Raw genomic sequence first — 8,655 nt, forward strand, 5'->3', positions numbered from 1 at the left:
CAGAATGGTGGCTAGTCACGCTCTGTGTGAGGGGTAGAAACCAGGGGTTGTGACATCCTTCAAATTCTTGCCACTGTGTTTTTCAATCTACCCACATATCTCCAGCCATTCCCTCCTTCCCTCCTTTTACAAAAACCAGCCCTCTCAAAAACCAGTCCTTTTCCTGGGCCTGGATCCCCTGAGGAAGTTTACTCTTTAATCTACTCCTCTGTTAGGTCAAGTCCCTCCTTCCTTACTGGATTCTTTAGATTCTATTGCCCAACTAATCTTTTCCATTCTAAGGGAGGAAGAAAGGGAGGGAAGGAGGAAACAAGATTCCCAGGTGATCACATGGACCTTACAATTGAGAAGCATTGACCCAAAATCAATAGCCACAGATACCAATTGAAGACTGGAATGCCACAGCAAAAAACACTGTTGCTGACCTGATTTTCACAAATGGTGAATAACTCTTGGTGTAGAGTCTTGACACAACAAGATATAATCTCCATTCACTTTGCATAGTGTTTGCCTCCCTGGAATATCAAAATCACACTAGAATATACTTTGTCTCTATGTGAAAAATGGAGTTAGTTAGGCTCAGATCATTGCTCAGATCATTCCCCTATGTAAATGTCCAGTGTGACATTCAAAGATCCTGTGATACTGTCTGTGCAATGCAAGACATCTGGCATTCCTGGCTTCCCCCCAGTAAATGTCATTATGACTACCCAAACTCTACCACAATTATCTAAAAGGCCCATGTAAGAATTATGGCTCTAGACTCTCATTTAACAGTCTATTCAGAGTCTTTCTTTGGATGTGTCACATGCTACGAGACTGTCCTTAACTGCCAGCTCTTTCTCCTAAACCTCAAACCCATTTGCCCTGACTGTCCCCCATTTCAGTTCCTTTATCAAGGCTATGGTAGCTACTGATATTGAATGATCAGTAAGCTGAAGGTTTCACATAGGCACACTGTTTAATTTGTTCTACTTGTATGCCTTAGAATCATGCCAGGCATATAGTAGTCACTTAATATCTACTGAATGAATACCCAGCAAATTTTCCCATTCCCCTTCCCCAGGAAACAAATCCCAAAGAAGACAAGGCAGGGATTCCTGGTCAGGGTGTCCCTGCTTCTTACAGGATTTCTTCTAAGATCCCTGATATTTTCATTGGCCAAAGATGCGCAATAGCCCAGAGCTACTGCTGCAACTCTTCCACCAAAGCTGTCTCACAGCAAGTGAGATGGAGACAGCCTCCCTGAAGGTCTGGGGGTGAGCTCAAATTCATCAGCCTCATGAACAAAATTTCTTTGAAGTCTCACGTTTTATCTTTAAAATTCATGCAAACTTTACCTTCTATTCCCATGTTTGTTTTAACATGAAAATAATGTTTTGATTACTTCCCTTTAGGAGAAAAATTCAAAGCCTATTTTTCAAACTTCTCAAGTAGAAATTCACACTCCAGGAAGATGCTCCTGATCCATACTGTGGCTCTGAGTATTTCCTGGCACACCACCACCTAGCCCTGGTGGTAATTATACTAACAGCCAACATTTATTAAGCACTTAATATGTATTATGTCTCTAATCCTTGCAACAATCCTTTGAAGTAGGTACAATTTCCATCTTCATTTATCATTGGAAAGACTAAAACTCCAAGAAGGTAAGTCACTTGGTACTACGTCACAGAACCAATACTTTGGAGACCTGGGATTCAACTGGGTGCTCTCAATTACTTTTTTTTTTTTTTTTTAAGATTTTATTTATTTACTCATAGACACAGAGAGAGAGAGAGGCAGAGACACAGGCATAGGGAGAAGCAAGCTCCATGCAGGGAGCCCGATGTGGGACTCGATAACGGGTCTCCAGAATCACACCCCAGGCTGCAGGCGGCGCCAAACCGCTGCGCCACTGGGGCTGCCCTTTTGTTTTTTGTTTTTTTTTTTTTGGGTGCTCTCAGTTACTATCCTGTCCACCACAGTTTCAAAAGTAAGCTCCTAGGCTTTTCGAGCAAAAGCTTTGAGACAGCAGAAAAGCCCTAAGAAATGACCTAATCCCAGAATTTTGCAAAGCCAAGGAAAGTACAGAGGTGTCTGGTCCTCTTGGTAGACACATTTCAGCAGTCACAAGTTATAAGAGAAGTTTCTAAATGTGTGTCTTGGTTTCAATTACAATCTACAAATAATAAGACGTATATTCTGGATCACTGGGACAGCCGCCTTGTAATTGATTCCTGGCATGCCAATTTTATTGCTGTAAAAGTGATTGCCTAAAGTGACAAGTTTAATGTTAAATGCAGATATCTTAGATAAGGGGTCAGATTTTCAAGCCAGCAAGAAACTCCCCTTTAAAATGGTGATCCTCAGTGAGGTGTAATTTTGGTCACTACACACATACACACATTTAGCAAGGTATGGAGACGTTTTTAGTCGTAACAGCTGACATCTAGTAAGTAGGGACCAGGGATGCTGCCAAACATCCTTCAATATGCAGGATCATCCCCCCAGTACCAAAGGATCGTCAGCTCAAAACGTCAATAGTGCTAGGGTGGAGAAAGCTTTAAAAGGGTTTCCATAGGGGTGAAAGTGAACAGAGTGAAAGGGAAGAGATTGGAAGTGAAACTTCTCTGAATGAGCTTTGTTAGATACCTTTGACTTTGAAATCTTCTAAATGATTCATGTAAATATTTAAATCATTAAATCACAAGCTAAAACAAAAATAAAATAAAATAAAAATAAAATAAAATAAAAATAAAATAAAATAAAAATAAAATAAAAAAATAGCCAAAATAAAATAAAATAAAATAAATAAAAAATAAAAACAAGCCAAAATATGAACATAACTTTATATCAGGTTGATAATATGACCACAAAGGAAAAAAGAATAACTCTAAATGCCCTTAAAACAAAGTATTTTTGACTATCATTAATGAGATATATTCTAAGGATAAAGGGGAAAAAACAACAAAGAAATCCTAAACTCTTGGGCAGCCCGGGTGGCTCAGTGGCTTAGTGCCACCTTCAGCCCAGGGCCTGATCTTGGAGACCCAGGATGGAGTCCCACGTTGGGCTCCCTGCATGGAGCCTGCTTCTCTCTGTGCCTTCTCTCCCCTCCCCCTTCTCATGAATAAACAAAATCTTAAAAAAAAAAAAAATCCTGAACTCTCAATAGTCTTACTGTAGTAATGATATTAGTATTGCTACTTTGAAATATGTTTGCCATGGGTTAAAGCATATTAGTAATGACATCAGTGCTGTTAAGATCCAAAATTTTTAGGACAAAAGTGATACAAATGTAATATCAAAGAAGTTAAGTAAAAAAATTTATAATCTTAAATTTCAATGGAAAATCTCAGCATTGGGAAGTCCTGGAGTCCTGGGATCGAGTCCCGCATCGGGCTCCCTGCATGGAGCCTGCTTCTCCCTCTGCATATGTCTCTGCTTCTCTCTGTGTCTCTCATGAATAAATAAATAAAATCTTTAAAAAAAAAAATCTCAGCATTGATATTCAATTATTTCTTGGAAATTTCATAAAAACTGGCAGATTCTGGGACGCCTGGGTGGCTTAGTGGTTAAACATCTGCCTTTGGCTCAGGTCGTGATCCTGGAGTCCTGGAATCGAGTCCCACATCAGTCTCCCTGCATGGAGCCTGCTTCTCCCTCTGCTTATGTCTCTGTGTGTGTGTGTGTGTGTGTGTGTGTCTCATGAATGAATAAATAAATAACATCTTTAAAAAATAAAACAAAAACTGGAGGATTCTGTTTTTAAAAAGTTGAGCATTTATTCTGCCTTTTATTATGAACCAAATTTCAGGAAACCAAATGACCCTAGAGGATAAGAAAAACTTTTTATTTTTTAAATTTTATTTATTTGAGAGAGAGAGTGAACAAGAGAGAGAGAGAAAGCACGCAAATGGGGAGGGGAAGAGGGAGAGGGAGAGGGAAGAGCAGACTCCCTGCTGAGCAGGGAGCCTCATGCAGGACTCAATCAGCAGGACTGGATCCTAGAACCCTGGAATCATGACCTGAGCCAAAGGCAGATGCTTAACCGACTGAGCTACCCAGGCACCCAAGAAAAAGTTCTATAGAAAAGAATGTCAGCTAATAAATCAGAAGGAATGCTGAAATTACTATTCATCACTATTTTGCAAACTCTAATAATATACCTGATTTAGGCAATCAACAGCTGGTAAAACTTTTGAGCCGAAGGATCGATAGGGAACATTACAATCACAATCACAACGAAGTGTGTCACTACCTGAATCCACTGATAAAAGTTAGCATCACGAGGATCCCTGGGTGGCTCAGCGGTTCAGTGCCTGCCTTTGGCCCCAGGGCGTGATCCTGGAGTCCTGGGATCGAGTCCCACGTAGGGCTCCCTGCAGGGAGCCTGCTTCTCCCTCTGCCGTTGTCTCTGCCTCTCTCTCTCTCTCTCTCTCTCTATGTATATCATGAATAAATAAATAAAATCTTTATTTAAAAAAAGTTAGCATCGCTAAAAGTTACATGAGCATACATTCTTTGCCTCCCGCTGAGATGCATGTCTATTTGAGGCAAAAGGGCTTATCTGAATCTAATGAAACTTCTCAATAAAACTTATCTACAGGAAATACGTAGACTAAAAGAACAAGTCAATGAAACACCATAAAGAAACAGTCGGCAAAGTTCAGAACGTGAATCTTCTACAGGACAACTGGCCAGTTACTTAAGTAAATTAACAACATGAAAAAAAGAAAATTGGGGGGCTAGGAAGGGGTGTAAGAAGGGATTATTCTAGATTACAAGTGACTTTAAGAGTTTTAACAAACAGGGGTGCCTGCCTGGCTCAGCCAGTAAAGGATATGACTCTTGATCTCAGGGTTGTAAGTTTGAGCCCCACACTGGGTGTAGAGATTTATTTTAAGAATAAAATCTTAAAAAAAAAAAAAAAAAAGAGCTCTAAAACCAAATACAATGATAGACTCCTTCAGATCTCCATTTGAACAAACTACCAGTGACAAGACATATTCTAACCAACGTGGAAATTTGGATATATATTATATATTAAATGCCATTAAGGAATTATTGTTGATTTTTTTCAGGTGTCATCATGGCCTTGTAGTTGTATAATAAAATCTTCCGTTTGAAAACTGCAAACTGAAGCATTTAAGGTAGAGTTGCAAGATAAAATATGAGGTTGCACAAAACATTACTAAAAAAATATTTATTGTTACACAATTTAACTGAGTGTCCTATATTGTCATTTGCTAAGTCTGGCAACCCTAATTTAGGGGTGAGATGATATGGTATCATGTTCCAGTAAGGAGGAAAACAGTTGGGGCCTTGAATTAAATACAGTACGGCAAAATGGAAATGATTGTCAAAACTAGATGAAGGGCACATGAAGGTTCGCTGTGCTGTCTGCATCTGGGTAGGTTTGGAAATTTTTATAAGAAAAGTTTTTTAAATGGAAGAATTAATTTATTGCTCAGGTTTTAGAAACAGCCCAACTCCAGTTCAGTCCCCGTATCTCAGAAAAGGAAATGAAAACCCAGAGAGGGGAAATGGTTTGCCTGAGCAAAACAGCAATTGAGCAGTAGAGCTCCAACTCAGGTCCAGGTCTCCCAACGCAAAGATCCGAGCCGTTTCCATTGTAACGAAATGGACAAAGGCAGTTCTAGGTGTTTCGGGCTGAAAGCTTGGGTGGTCCAGCATCCCTCTCTGAGTGCTAGCTCAGAGAGGGGCAGGGTTGGGAGAAATGAAATGATATATATGTATAATAAGAATGTTCTACAGGGGACGCCTGCTGAAGTAGTATGTGGCGGGTTCTCAAACATCACTGAGCATTGTTTCATGTTCTAATAGGAGGATAATAATACTTATCTTCAGGTTGACATGACCATTAAAATGAAAAGCATCTAGCACAGTGCCTAGAGTTAGCGAAGAATGATGAGAATATATGATACTCTGGTTAGCCCCTTCTGTGCAACAAACCACCCTAAAATGTACTGGCTTAAACCAACAATTTATTATTGTCTCTTCTGGTCTTGTGGGTTGACTGGGCTCAGCCAGGCTGTTCTCACTTGGGGTGACTCACGCAATTGTCCTCAGATGTCAGCTGGAGCTGGATTCATCTGAAGGCTCACTGGCCTGAACATCCAAGATGGCACAATCATGTACTTGGCAACTGACACAATTATTGGTGGGGGAGCTTGGTTGAAATGTTGGCTGGACCACACATACCAGCCTCTTCATATATCTTGGGCTTCTCACAGCAATTGCTCTTCGAGACTATTAAAGAGTAGTCCTAGGACTGGCTCAGTGTCACTCCCCCTATGTGTAGTTGGTCAAAGTAGTCACAGGCCAGACATGATTGATTCAAGGGAGTGGGGGAATCGACTCAGTGGGAACGCAACGCATGTTCTGGAAGGAAAGGAATCAATGGCCCGTCCAGGCAGGAGGCAAGCTATGTAGATGGGTACGATGCCACTTCTGGAGCACAGGGAAATGCCTTTGTCCCTGGTTCACTGCACAGGTCAAACCCCTCTCAAATTCACCCCATCCTCACTGTCCTCTCTGCCACTGTGTCAGTCCACCTCTGAGGGAGTGCTGTCCTTATCTTCCCTCAGTCTGTTACTGGATAATTATTGCAAGCTCCCCAAGAGCTTTCTAGAGGACCAGATAGCCAAGATGAGCAACTTAGTAAGGTGAAACTACTCACTGGCTCACTGAAACATTTAAAGGAAAGAATTGCCAGGTTCTCTGCTTTCTGCCACTGCTGGTCACCCTGTTCCTTTCCAAAGCTTGTTTCTTAAAAACAGGTCACCGAACTCGTCCTTGTGCTGAGTCCCTGTGAGTTTGGATTACTTTAAAAATAGCTTGTTCTTCAAGTGCAAAAAATAACATCTGAGACGTTTGTTTAAGTGTGAAACACACCTTTGTCATGACTCAATACAGGCTGAGCGGAAGTTTATTAAAACTTTCCAAAAAGAAAAATTTCCTCTTGAACTGAGCAAGCCTGAGAGATGACAACTCGGAAATGGGGAGGAGAGCAGCAGGCAGATAAAGAGGCAGGTGGAACAAGGAGGAAAAAGGCACTAATAGATTTTCTCATCTGAGGCTTTCACGTGCCATTCCTTCCACCTTGAAAGACCTTCCTCTTGCAGCCAGCCTGACAATGTTCTCCTCCTGGAAGCCTCATTGAAATCTCACCTCTGTGAAGCCTTTTCTGACCCTTCCAAGCAGAGTTACTCACTCCCTCTTAGTTCTCAAAACACTTGGGACACGTCTTTATTATTAGCACATTGCATTGAAGTTGTCAGTTTACGGGGCTGTCTCCTTTCTTAGGCTGTGAGCCTTTCTTCCGCAGGGGCACTGGGTGAGTCATCTCTGAGCCCCTCTGCCTGGCGCCAGGCCCAGCACAGATGGGGTGTGGGGAGAGGTTGTTGATAAGAGCCGGGCTCACTGGGAGATGCATTAAATCCTGAAGTGACTGCTTCCATTTCTGTTCTGCTTCCCAAATGCCTCCTGACTCTCCACACCCTACTGTCAAGCCTTCGATCTACCTGCCTTGGAGCCGTGTGCTCAGCCTCCACTCAGATACAATGCAAGAACTGTCCTCCCTGCTTCCCTAAGACCAGGTCCTCCTCCCCCGTCCCCTGGATCACATGCCTTTGGTCCTGCAGTTGTCCCTCTTTCTCCTGCATCATTGATAATTTTCCCTTCCTAGTAAATTTTTTCCACAATAGACATTACTCTGTACTTTCTCTCAGCTAAATGCCCACGAGCACAGCCTTATGTCTCTGCAATTATCTGAATTCTCTCCTCAACCCCCTCCACCCTACTCTATTTAATCTTAAAATCACCGTTGCCAAATCCAAATGGTTAGTCCTGTCTCTGCCTCGGCTTACCTGTCTTCTCAGCAGCACTCAATACTTGGTCCTACTCTCTTCTAGAAGCACTCTCTTCCTGGGCCTCCAGGATTCCACCCACCCCCCTCCTTGTCTTTCACCTCACTGGCCACTCCTTCTTGGTCTCCTGGGCTGGATCCTCCCTCTCAGCCCAACCTCTGAATGTTGCAGGGCCTCAGGGCTCAGTCTTCAAATCTCCTTACTGTCAAACTCATTCCTTAAGTGATCCATTCAGCCTCAAGATCTGATGTAGCTCCACATAACACCCAGATCTCTATCTGAAACTCCAACCTGGACTTCAGACTCAATGGCTAACTGCCTGCTCAGGTCTAAAAGGCATCTTAAAATTAACATGTTCTTTTTTTGTTTTAAGATTTTATTTATTTATTAATGAGAGACACAGAGAGAGGGGCAGAGACATAGGCAGAGGGAGAAGCAGGCTCCCTGCAGGGAGCCTAATATGGGACTCGATCCCCGCACCCTGGGATCATGACCTAAGCTGAAGGCAGATGCTCAACCGCTGAACCACCCAGGTGTCCCAAAGTTAACATGTTCTAAAACCAAGCTTTTGGTTTATCTCAGCTCATCAGTTTCTTCCCCAAGGTCCCCTCCTTATCTCAGTAAAGAGCACAATTCACCCAGTTGTTCAAGGCAATGGCTTTGGATTTCTCCTTAATCTCCCCTTCTCTCCCACCCATATCCAACATTTTAGGAAATTCTATTGGCTGTGCCTTCAAAATGTACCACTTCCACACTCCAACTACTGTCCAAGCAATAACCT

This window comes from Canis aureus, chromosome 16 (genome assembly GCF_053574225.1).
Source record: "Canis aureus isolate CA01 chromosome 16, VMU_Caureus_v.1.0, whole genome shotgun sequence".
Lineage (NCBI taxonomy): Eukaryota > Metazoa > Chordata > Mammalia > Carnivora > Canidae > Canis > Canis aureus.